The sequence below is a fragment of the Trichomycterus rosablanca genome, chromosome 5 (genome assembly GCF_030014385.1).
Source record: "Trichomycterus rosablanca isolate fTriRos1 chromosome 5, fTriRos1.hap1, whole genome shotgun sequence".
Lineage (NCBI taxonomy): Eukaryota > Metazoa > Chordata > Actinopteri > Siluriformes > Trichomycteridae > Trichomycterus > Trichomycterus rosablanca.
The window spans coordinates 9792226-9804155 of record NC_085992.1 but is presented as its reverse complement, the minus strand read 5'-3'; the positions used below and the strand labels follow the sequence as shown (position 1 = coordinate 9804155).

The 11930-nt window shown below is 36.8% G+C and overlaps 4 non-coding genes across 4 annotated transcripts; 2 read left to right on the top strand and 2 right to left on the bottom strand.

The window, feature by feature from the left end:
- The first annotated feature begins 3050 nt into the window (after nucleotides 1-3050).
- trnae-cuc (transfer RNA glutamic acid (anticodon CUC)) lies at nucleotides 3051-3122 on the top strand. Its single transcript has one exon. It is a non-coding gene; the product is annotated as a tRNA-Glu (tRNA).
- A 313-nt stretch (nucleotides 3123-3435) lies between these two features.
- trnak-cuu (transfer RNA lysine (anticodon CUU)) lies at nucleotides 3436-3508 on the top strand. Its single transcript has one exon. It is a non-coding gene; the product is annotated as a tRNA-Lys (tRNA).
- An 894-nt stretch (nucleotides 3509-4402) lies between these two features.
- trnak-uuu (transfer RNA lysine (anticodon UUU)) lies at nucleotides 4403-4475 on the bottom strand. Its single transcript has one exon. It is a non-coding gene; the product is annotated as a tRNA-Lys (tRNA).
- A 788-nt stretch (nucleotides 4476-5263) lies between these two features.
- Nucleotides 5264-5336, bottom strand: trnat-ugu (transfer RNA threonine (anticodon UGU)). The gene has a single exon. It is a non-coding gene; the product is annotated as a tRNA-Thr (tRNA).
- Nucleotides 5337-11930: the final 6594 nt, after the last annotated feature.

Here is an 11930-nt window from a genome sequence, read left to right as displayed (position 1 = left end):
GGATGGTGCTGGTTGTTTTTATTGTACATGTTATCTTCTGGAAAAAGGACTGAACTGGACTGTAAAGGAAACTTAGTTAAAATTTAACCTTCAAATTTTACTTGAAATGGCTGTTAGAATTATTATTTCAAATGTTCTTACTGATATTTTTATTGTGTCAGAATAAAATGTCTTACTAGAAATAAGGTATACGCTGACTATTATAATTATTGTAATATTCTATATCAAAAGTGATAAATCTAAGACAAATTTTTAAGCAATGTGTCCTGTTGCATTTAGCATGTTTCATGTTTTTTTAATAATCATCCAGTGATCTAGTGTATCAGATTGTAATAGCTATAGACTATTTAAAATTGTGTTTTGAACACATTATCTGCTAGTTCCCTTAAAATGGTTATTGTATAATCTATTCTGTAATTCGTTAATGAAAGTGTAAAGTGTATATCACTGTTAAAAGTGGCACAAAATCGACGGATATCAACAGCAAAATGTTTTACATTATTGGTAAATGCAAAAAAATTATACCATTATTATTCTCCTGTTAAATTTTATTAATAAAACATCTTGAGATAAGATTATTTTAAATTAAGAAAAAAAGAGCATAGTTGCATACAAATATGTATCCATATTTTAGTCAAACAATTATGTCTGTTTTGCTAAAATGTATGTTAGTGCTGATAGTAACAGAGCTGATTCAATATTGATTGGTGCTAATTGTCTGTTAATATTAACCTATTTTTAATTACTGTAATGATAACAGGTAAGGGAATGTTGACAATCATTTTGTAAAAACCCAGGGGCCTTGAGAAGTCATTTTAACAACCATAGTGATGCTAGCTGTTTTTTAAGGAATCACTTATGTAGAAACTTAGAACCAGCTTATGTTTAACCTTTCGCAATACACAGTCGTAAAGGGGCATTGAGAAGCCCAGTCACCATTTAATCCAGACTTTTGCCGTTGAGTATTGAAGTAGAAACATTAGAGCCATATCCTCCTGAGACCCAGCAATTCATTTTTGTCCACGGTGGGGGACATGAGTCTGAGATCTCTAACTCAGGCACTGTTTATGCAATCCATTAGAGTACTACTGTGCTGTATAGAGCACATCCTGGGCTTTTTAGTAATGTCACATTTGTGGGGGGGGGTGTTGCATGGCAAGCAAACAGAGCTCACTTTCTTTTCAAAATGGCTGCCATCTCATATTCCACATTTTATGACAACAAGCAAGGCAAGAGATGATTTTTTTTTGCTAAAATTATGTTTTTGGTCCTAAAAATCAAATTGTTTCATCTATATGAGAGTCTTAACTTCAATTTAGAAAGATTTCAGAAATGTACAGCAATTCTAAGCCTTTCAAAACACAATATTTATTCAATGTCCTTTGTAGTGGACAGCAGGACTTACTATTCCCTGTTTTTAGCCTATTTCAATACAAGGAAGCATAGGGCTGAGTAAGGCAGATATTTATGAAGAAGAGTCAGATTTAGAGCTGTCAGAAGATGAGGAAGAGGAGGGCCAGACTGTAGAGCTGGAAGAAGAGGAGGCCTGTTGAACCCTCAGCCCAATGATGAGGTCAAAAAGTATGGGGCACGGCATTTGCCAAAACTGCTGAATGCAGTACATGCATCACCATGCAGGAGAGCAGGATGCAAAGGGAAACATTTGTCAAATGTATTAAATGTAACATGTTTTTGTGTGTTTCAAAGACAAAATACTGCTTCCTGTTATACCATGCGTGATGCTGTAAATGCTGTGTGATGTGATCTTTAGGTGACTATTTATGTGAATGCAGTTTAAAGAAAAAAGTTCCACTCTGAGATGTTTTTCTTTTTTTTCAGTGTTTCAGGGTTTAGGTGTGTTTCCTTTAGCAAACTATTTTAATGTAGGTAAAATTAAATGAAATTTAATTAAAATCTATACTAAAATAAATACAATATCATTACATTACAACATTCAATTTTTTGATCAAACAAGACCCGATGTCCACTGTAAAGGACAGATGATTTGAAGAATTAATTGTTGCACTGTTTCTTTCAACCACAATACTTAAATTATCCCCCAAAAAAATCCTTTATACCAAAACCTTTTTTCTTCTGGGTCTCAGGAGGACATAATAACTCAAGGCGAAACATTTTGCTATGAAGTCCAGAACTCGCTGTATGAGGCTGTAAAAACAGCCAATACAAACGAACACTTCTAATTCGGCAAGCTGAGGGGCTGTGTCTCAATGCGCACACATTGGCCAAAATCTAATAATTTAGTGTATGGGATAGTCCTATAAAGTTGAATTCGTTCATTTGGACAGAGCTTGGTGTGGAGATACGTTTCGTCCTTATATTGTGTACCTGTATGAGTATTTGGGACACAGCAGCTCTCCTCAGTGTGCAGCCTCATGTGGCGAGTTTTATGCTAATATATCTGTGCAAGTGATGCTACTTATTCATGTCATTAGTTTCGTACTTTCCAACGCTTAATGTCATCAGATCCTGCTGGACACTACATTTCTAACGGCTGTGATCCTTAATGATCTGATATACAGGTAAAAACTGGGTGTGACTTGTAGTCTAGCCAAAGTATTTTAAACTACAACGCTGCATGTACGTTATTAAAGCAATAAGCCACGAGAGACCGTGCGTTACTGCGATTTTATCACGGGGAAGGATGTTTTGGCACGACGCGAAGCGTTAATCATAGCAGTAACGCACGGTCTCTTATGGCTTATTGCTTTTATAAAACGGCGGTCAACATAAAATATAATAAAATACAACAATGTTCAATTTATAAATATTTTTATTTACAAAAACACTTACAAAAAGCATTCTTCCGTGAAATCAGGTAGTCCGTTAACAGTGTTGCTAGGCAACATGAGGGCGAACATAACATTCACAATAAACATCCCTCCACAAACACTATTACACTATTTCTTAGACGAAACACCCGCTTAATGATTAGGATTACTGTTTATATTAATCTGGACATTTCCATGTATAGTACATGACTTAAAATAGTGTTCAATCAATAGTGTTCTTTTCAGTGGCGTATTGGTATGTCCCTGGTGGTCTAGTGGTTAGGATTCGGCGCTCTCACCGCCGCGGCCCGGGTTCGATTCCCGGTCAGGGAACATATGTTTTGTTTTATCCCTCGTTAAAGTTGCCAATGTATGCAGTTGTGTTTTTATTAACCGCTTTTTTTTATTTGTTTCCACACATTTTAACAAGCCTACTCCGGCAACAAACATAAGTATTTTATTTTTTCCTTTATTATTACTTCAGTCATAGATTTCGCCGTTTTTTTATCGTTCCATCTAACTAACAACGGTGTATAATAGCTTTTGTCTTGTGAGTTTTGTTGTTATTTATCAGTTATAAAATAACGTGAATTGTAGTTAACTAGTGTTAGAAAGACTTAAACAGTCCTGAATAGGAAAGCTGTCAGCCCGGCTAGCTCAGTCGGTAGAGCATGAGACTCTTAATCTCAGGGTCGTGGGTTCGAGCCCCACGTTGGGCGATCAATGTTTTCGTTGTGTAAAATTTTACAGCATGTTTTATAATTAGTAGTTAATGCTCAGATCATCATTACTGCACATTGCAGCATTAAGTGTTGAATACTATTAATTTATTTTCTAAAGGAGTATAAAGTATGCAACAGTGATCATGGCATACTACTCAATAATGTGACATATATCACTGTTAAATTCAACTTAAACAGCTGTTGTGGATGCATTCATGGTTATTTTTCTGCGGAAATATTACAAGAGACTATTAAGAACAATCAGAGAAAAGTTGCATTATAGTATGGCTTAATAGATGAAATTAAACTTCAGGAACAATGGACCAGGCTTTAGTGATCAGGTGTAATCAGGTGTGATGGAAGTAGGAAACGTGAGGAACCTACAGTGAGCTTTGTCTCTAGAAAATTAGTTTTAAACATTTAACACTTATAAGACAGTACAGAAAACAGCTTGTAATGGAGCAAATGACTTACAGCGACGTGAGCCCTGGGTACCTGTGTTTAATTGTGGAAGAAACGCTTAACGTGAAAAATGTGGCTTGTGTTAAAACGACGACCCAGGAACACAAAACTTATTTCAATTATTAATGGCCATGGATACTATCTACTTCATGGTTTAGTTATTTAAAGATTGTTTGATGTTTAGAGTAAGTAAAAACAGAGAAACGTTGCATTTTGGTCTGGCATAATAGAGGAAATTGTAATTGTTAGTACCATTGGGGGCGCTAATTCCCATGAGTATGTGTACTGAGGTTGTTATGATATTCCTACGAATAAAGTATGACTGTTCAACACGCATTGTGTAACCTCTGTGAAAATAGCTTATATTGATAAGTTAACGTTTAACTGATTCAACTTTGTGGATTGTTAAATAGAAAGTAAAAAACGAAGCGCCCGAACAGGGACTTGAACCCTGGACCCTCAGATTAAAAGTCTGATGCTCTACCGACTGAGCTATCCGGGCTTCTGCTGACAAACTTGAATAACAAATACCTAACATTTACCTAACTTCATTCTTCTACATAAACTCGCTTTTAAAAAGGAACCTGTTGTGTTTTCATTAGCAAACAAATGTCTATTATTGTGTAGCATTGTAGTTAACTGTTAGCATAACGGCTATGCTGGACTTATGTAATGATACTGGGTGATCTAATGCTACAGAAAAGAAAACAAAGACCTTTAACACAGGAATTCGAGTTTTTACACAGAAATTAGTGCTACAACGTGTATTTAACAGAGATATTTGCTAATAACTTAGCTACATACTTAGCTTAGCTGCTATTTAAAATATGACGTGAATGATAAAAATAATAAAATAATAACTTACAAATACTAGCGACAGATAAAGCTTTGGTAATCATTCCACTTTGGTAGCTCTAAAACAGCAGTTGCAAAGATGACTGAGTTTTTAATGATCAGGATGTTCGTGGTGCTGTTCAGGTTTGTTATGAAGTGGATGATGTGCTCGGAGACCGATTATCCATTCGCGCTTTCAGATCTGGAACTAAAGTGCTCCTGTTCTGTAGAATGAAATACTCGGTTTTGTCATTGTGGCCGTTTTAGTTCAGATTTGTGATCTCGAATGTTCCTGCAGTCTGCCGGACTATGTAGGTTTGTTAACCAGTAACATTGTTTTAACTACTTATCATTAGATAAAGCCTTTTCGGAATGTATAATGGATTAGATCTCTGTTTCTCGCAGTGAAATGTAAATCAAATCTAAAAATAAAAGGTGTTAAACGAAAAGGATTGAAGGCCCCAGCGAGATTTGAACTCGCGACCCCTGGTTTACAAGACCAGTGCTCTAACCCCTGAGCTATGGAGCCATGCATGTGATATGTTCTTTAGATCTTAAGTCAGTGTATGTAACATGCACAATAAGATTATTCCTATATGTACAGTATTATATAAAATACACCTTAGATAAATGTCCTTAGTATTACGGCCATTTTTATTTCCAGTAAAATCCCTTTTTGTTGTATGAATGCTTTACGACACCGATAATACGCCGTCACTGGAAGAATATCTGATCGCTGGCGCCATCTAGCGACACGTATTATTACATTTCAGTTTTAAACTCTACATCAGCTTTGACTGTATTTTCTAAATCTGGATACTGTGCAAAAAGGGTGTGATGGCTTTTGAATTATAACTGCTTTATCTAAATGCCACCAAATATTTTCTATAAAACTTCCATCTGGAGTTTGAGAAAGCCACTCCAGGATATTTCAGGACTGATGTCTGGGGTCAATATCTTGCTGGAAATTCTAGTTATCAGCAAGGTTAAATTTCACCACAGACCACATAACATTGCTTTCAAAATGCCTTGGGATTGTTGTTAATCCATGAGCCCTGTCACATGGTAGGTTTCTCCTGCAGGAAAAAAAAACATATCCACATTTCCATGGTTGGCACTGACTGACACATTTGGTTAACACTGGCACACCTAATTAGTTCAGCCTGTAAGTCTTTTACAGTAACATAGATTTTGTTGTCCTGATTAGATTGCTAAGGCATTGGGTCGAAATATTGGCTTTTCTCTCATGGCCAGTCAGGTTTGCTGCTGCTTAATACATTTGAAACTTTCAAACAGTCCTCTCAATTGTGTCTCTAGGAATGTTCAAGGTCTTGAAAATCTTATTCCCGTTGTCCGTTCTTTTGAGTATGTTTCTTAGTTTTCACCATTACTGCAACACACCTTTCACATTTGAATCTCTGGGTGGTGTCAAAGCTCAAGCAAATTAGGGGTTTTTATTAAGTTCTCACGGGTTTATGGGTGTAATCCAACTTTAAGTCATACAGAGAGGAAGAAGAGGAAGAATGCCTTTATTTGTCAAATATACATACACATGTGTACAGTACAATGAAATTCTTTTTCTGCATATCCCAGCTTGAAGTCAGAGCGCAGGGTTAGCCATTGTACCATGCCCCTGGAGCAGACAGGGAGGGTTAAGGGCCTTGCTCAAAGGCCCAACAGTGGCTGCATAGGTTTAAGATTAGTAATATTATGTAGGGGTTGCATATTTGTGAGTCAGTTTTAATAAAATATCCTGCTACTCTAAAATATTACATCATTCATTTTCTGTATCATTCAACAGGTGAAGACTCTCACTCTCAGAATCTCACTCTGCAAAAAAGTTTTGAATATTTATAAAAAAGTTTTCATGTGTTGTAAAATGCAATAAAAAGTGGGTTGTGATTTGTCAATTCTCTTGAACCTCTGCCTTACTGAGGTTTCGAAATCGATTACTGCAAAACACACATAAAATGTTGGGACAGGGTGAAACACATAATTGTAAAACATTCCACAATAAGCAAGTGAGTTGGTAACAAGTGAGGATATCATGATGTGGTATAAATGAAGAAGCCAACAAAGTTTCAGTCTTTGCAAGCAAAGATTGGTCATGGCTTACTGCTTTGTGCCAAACTTCATGAGAAAATTTTTGAACAATTCAAAAGGAACATTTCTCAATGCAAGACTTCCAATAACTTAGGTTTTTTTCAATCAACCACACATGTCATTGTGAAAAAAAAATCAGGGAATCCAGTGCAGGGCAAGGCCGGAAACCACTGTTGAATGTGTACGACCTTTGAGCCTTTACATGCAACTTGAGAAACTATCATGCTACTGTGAAAAATGTAGCCATGTTGACTCATGAGTACTTAGGAGAACTGTTGTCACATCAGGACATCAAGAAATACAACCTAAAATTTTGTAAGGCAAAGGGAAAGCCATACACCATCTCTATGCAGAAATACCCCCATGTTCTCTGGGTATAAGCTCATCTCACATGAGCGAAAGACAGTGTGTGCTGTTGTCATATGAGTCCACATTTCAGCTTATTTTCAGGAAAAAACAGATGTTGAGGCAGGCTCTCTGTACCTGCCTGCAGCTGGGGCTGCCTTCTAGTTGGGGGTGCCAACAAACATGACCCTTATTAAAATCCTAAATAGCAAATTGGGTTACATAGTTTCCTAAATATTTTGTTGAGGAGTTTTTTGCAGAAATAATAAAGAAATCCAGCAATTACAAATTATCCCATCATTACAAATAATCACAATCTTACCAGTAATAATAATCTTTTTGTTTGTTTATATAAAACAGAGGCTTTTTAAGGTGTATAATTAGTTTAAATATTGTCTGTTGCTTGTTTTGAGAAGTCACACTCTAGTGAGTCTTACACTCCAGTCTCTAGTCTTAAGAAAGAAAAGAAAAAAACATGACCCACCAAACCAGTTTGCCTGTTGTAGGCCTATGTTTAAGAGAAGGGTCGTTACGGGCGGGTAAGCTCAGTGCAGATGTTTGTAAAGCCGTTGGTATTTGGTGTCAGGTTTGAGTACAGTTGAATAATTTGAATGCTGAGGAGTTCAAGCTTTGGCAGAGAACAGACAACACATTACACTGAGCGAACTGTAGTGATTCTATTCTATTCTTTTACTGAGTCATATGAATTGGTTCAGCCCTCTGCAGTCGACTCTTTCAGCTTTCAAATGGCTTTTAATTTAGCATTGCCAGTTAGTTGTAAAGCACGTCAGACCTGGTTTGCTGCTGACTCAGGCCCAGTCCAGGCTAACAGTTTGGACACTGGTTTTGTGTTACAGCAGCAACGTAATTTTAGTGGATTCTCCAAACTCTCCCAACTCACAAAATAGCACTGTAAACAACTATTTATGATTAAAGTGTAATGTTTTCATACACTGACGGGGTCTTACTGTCTTACTGAAACTAGAATGCCTTTATCTGTCATATATTCATATACAGATGTACAGTACAATTCCTACTTTGCATATCTCAGCTTGTTTGGAAGCTGGGGTCAGAGTGCAGGGTCAGCCATTGTACAGCACCCCTGGAGCAGAGAGGGTAAAGGACCTTGCTCAAGGGCCCAACAGTGGCTGCATGGCAGAGCTACCCACTAGGTTACCACTGCCCCTAACTAACTAACCAACTAAGGCTTAAACGAGTTATGAAAGGTGTACAAGATTTAACAAAGCAAATTACCCACAAAACACCATTACTACTATTATCAATAGTAAGGGTAGTAGCATCATGTTATATGCAATGCATTTTAGCAAAAAGATATTCATAAGAAATTGACAAAAGGCAACTCATCAAAACATTTAAGACACACTAATATTTCAATTTTGGTCTTCACTGAGAAAAATCTTTTTATTTTTTTTATTTTTAGATTTCTACTTTCAAATCCCAGGCTGTGAATTATTTACGTGGAAATGTACCAATTATTTTGAGGTATTTTAAGCAAGTCTTTAAAAAAAATAACCCAACAAGTAGGTTATTTGAGTGAGAAATAACCCAGCAAGGTAAACCAACTGCCTCAACCCAGCATTTGGGTAGAAAAAACAACCTAGCATTTTTTAGAGTGTAAGATTTAACAAAGCAAATCAGCCACAATCACCATTACTACTGTAATATACTGATGGGGGTAGTAGCATCATGTTATATGCTATGCTTTACAGCAAAAAGGAACAAGTATTTATAAAAAAATAACAAAAAGCACATTTTAGATTGCCGCTCAGGTGGCACAGCGGTAAAGTACGCTAGCGCACCAGAGTTGGGGTTTCGAATACATCGTATCGAATCTCAGCTCTGACTTCCGACTGGGCTTGGTGGTTGCATGAACAACGATTGGCTGTTGTTCAGGGTTGGGGTAAAAAGTCGGATCATAGGTACTCATAACTGGTGCAACTGTGGCCCCTGCTGGCTGACTGATGGCGCCTGCACAGGGCTGAGGAATAATGCTGATGGGGGTGTGGCCCTCCGTACACAGTGCTTGTTGGTGTATGAACTTTATATACAGGGGTTGGACAAAATAACTGAAACACCTGTCATTTTAGTGTGGGAGGTTTCATGGCTAAATTGGACCAGTATGGTGGCCAATCTTCATTAATTGCACATTGCACCAGTAAGAGCAGAGTGTGAAGGTTCAATTAGCAGGGTAAGAGCACAGTTTTGCTCAAAATATTGCAATGCACACAACATTATGAGTGACATACCAGAGTTCAAAAGAGGACAAATTGTTGGTGCACGTCTTGCTGGCGCATCTGTGACCAAGACAGCAAGTCTTTGTGATGTATCAAGAGCCACGGTATCCAGGGTAATGTCAGCATACCACCAAGAAGGACAAACCACATCCAACAGGATTAACTGTGGACGCAAGAGGAAGCTGTCTGAAAGGGATGTTCGGGTGCTAACCCGGATTGTATCCAAAAAACATAAAACCACGGCTGCCCAAATCACGGCAGAATTAAATGTGCACCTCAACTCTCCTGTTTCCACCAGAACTGTCTGTCGGGATCTCCACAGGGTCAATATACACGGCCGGGCTGCTATAGCCAAACCTTTGGTCACTCGTGCCAATGCCAAACGTCGGTTTCAATGGTGCAAGGAGTGCAAATCTTGGGCTGTGGACAATGTGAAACATGTATTGTTCTCTGATGAGTCCACCTTTACTGTTTTCCCCACATCCGGTAGAGTTACGGTGTGGAGAAGCCCCAAAGAAGCGTACCACCCAGACTGTTGCATGCCCAGAGTGAAGCATGGGGGTGGATCAGTGATGGTTTGGGCTGCCATATCATGGCATTCCCTTGGCCCAATACTTGTGCTAGATGGGCGCGTCACTGCCAAGGACTACCGAACCATTCTGGAGGACCATGTGCATCCAATGGTGGTGCCGTGTATCAGGATGACAATGCACCAATACACACAGCAAGACTGGTGAAAGATTGGTTTGATGAACATGAAAGTGAAGTTGAACATCTCCCATGGCCTGCACAGTCACCAGATCTAAATATTATTGAGCCACTTTGGGGTGTTTTGGAGAAGCGAGTCAGGAAACGTTTTCCTCCACCAGCATCACATAGTGACCTGGCCACTATCCTGCAAGAAGAATGGCTTAAAATCCCTCTGACCACTGTGCAGGACTTGTATATGTCATTTCCAAGACGAATTGACGCTGTATTGGCCGCAAAAGGAGGCCCTACACCATACTAATAAATTATTGTGGTCTAAAACCAGGTGTTTCAGTTATTTTGTCCAACCCCTGTATATAGTATATATATATATGGGTCATTCTATAATTTGGGGTACATTTCACATCACCAAAAAAGTACAAAAACAGTGTTCTCTCTCAATAAAACAATCAGTGGTTCAAGTTAATATATTCCTTTAGTGTAACATATCCACTAGTTGCAAAGCTTAAACATAATTTTTTTTTAATTTTTATTTAAAAGGGACAGTAGATGTAGACTACTAGGTAACTTAGTTGACAGGTAACATAGTTGACAATTTCCCTATTTTGACCCATAACTTCAGTGGTAGACCTTGCCTGGCTGACCACATGTCATTTCTTGAACAGAATAACGTTTAATTTGAACATACATTTGAATAAAAATTATTTTAAAAAATTGTAACCATGACAATGTATGTAACATAGTTGACAGTCAATTAATATACTCATTGACAATGTTCTATTATAGATAAAATATTTTAAAAAATAAGAGGACATTCAACACAGTTTGTTCAATATACCCACCACAGAGAAAAAATATATCATGTAATGCTGGTCACATAGTTTTAGAACAAACCATTTTTGAGTTGCTGAGTGGAGTTCTGTTAGTAACATAGTTGACAGAAGTTTTGCAGACATTAATAAATAAAGATATTTAAATTATTTAAAAGAGAAACTCAATTTTTTTTTTCTTTAGTATTTAAACTTTTGAAATAAATAAAAAAAATAGATGTTGTTGCCCTTAATGATTTTATTCGTTATTTTGAAACCAAGGCACCCTCAACTTAAAAAACGGACACAGCAAAAACTGTTCATTTAGGAAGATCATGACAAATTTCAAGCTAAATGAAGCATAGGATGCACATAATGTTTTTGTGATATTACAACATGTTTTCCATTAATAGGTAAAATATGACATTTTTAAAGAAAATAGTTAGAATAAATATAATTATTATCATTGGACATGGAATGTACCCCAAATTATAGAATGACCCATATATATATATATATATATATATATATATATATATACACAGAGTATACTGTATATATATATATATATATATATATATATATATATATATATATATATATATACAGTATACTGTATATATATATATAAAGCACATTTTAGACACAATAATAATTTAATCTTGGTCTTCACTGAGAAAATAAATATGTTTTTTTCATTTCTAGATTTCTACTTTCAGGCTGTGAATTATTTATGTGGAAAGAGGTTGTAAATGTACCAATTATTTGATGCATTTAAGTAAGTCTTTAAAAACAACTCTTTAAAGTGAGTCGGCTCCCAGCGTTATTTAAAAGAACAAAGGAACCGACTGAAAGAATCGACTCGTTCGCAAACGACACATTATTAGGGGGCTGAGCTACATG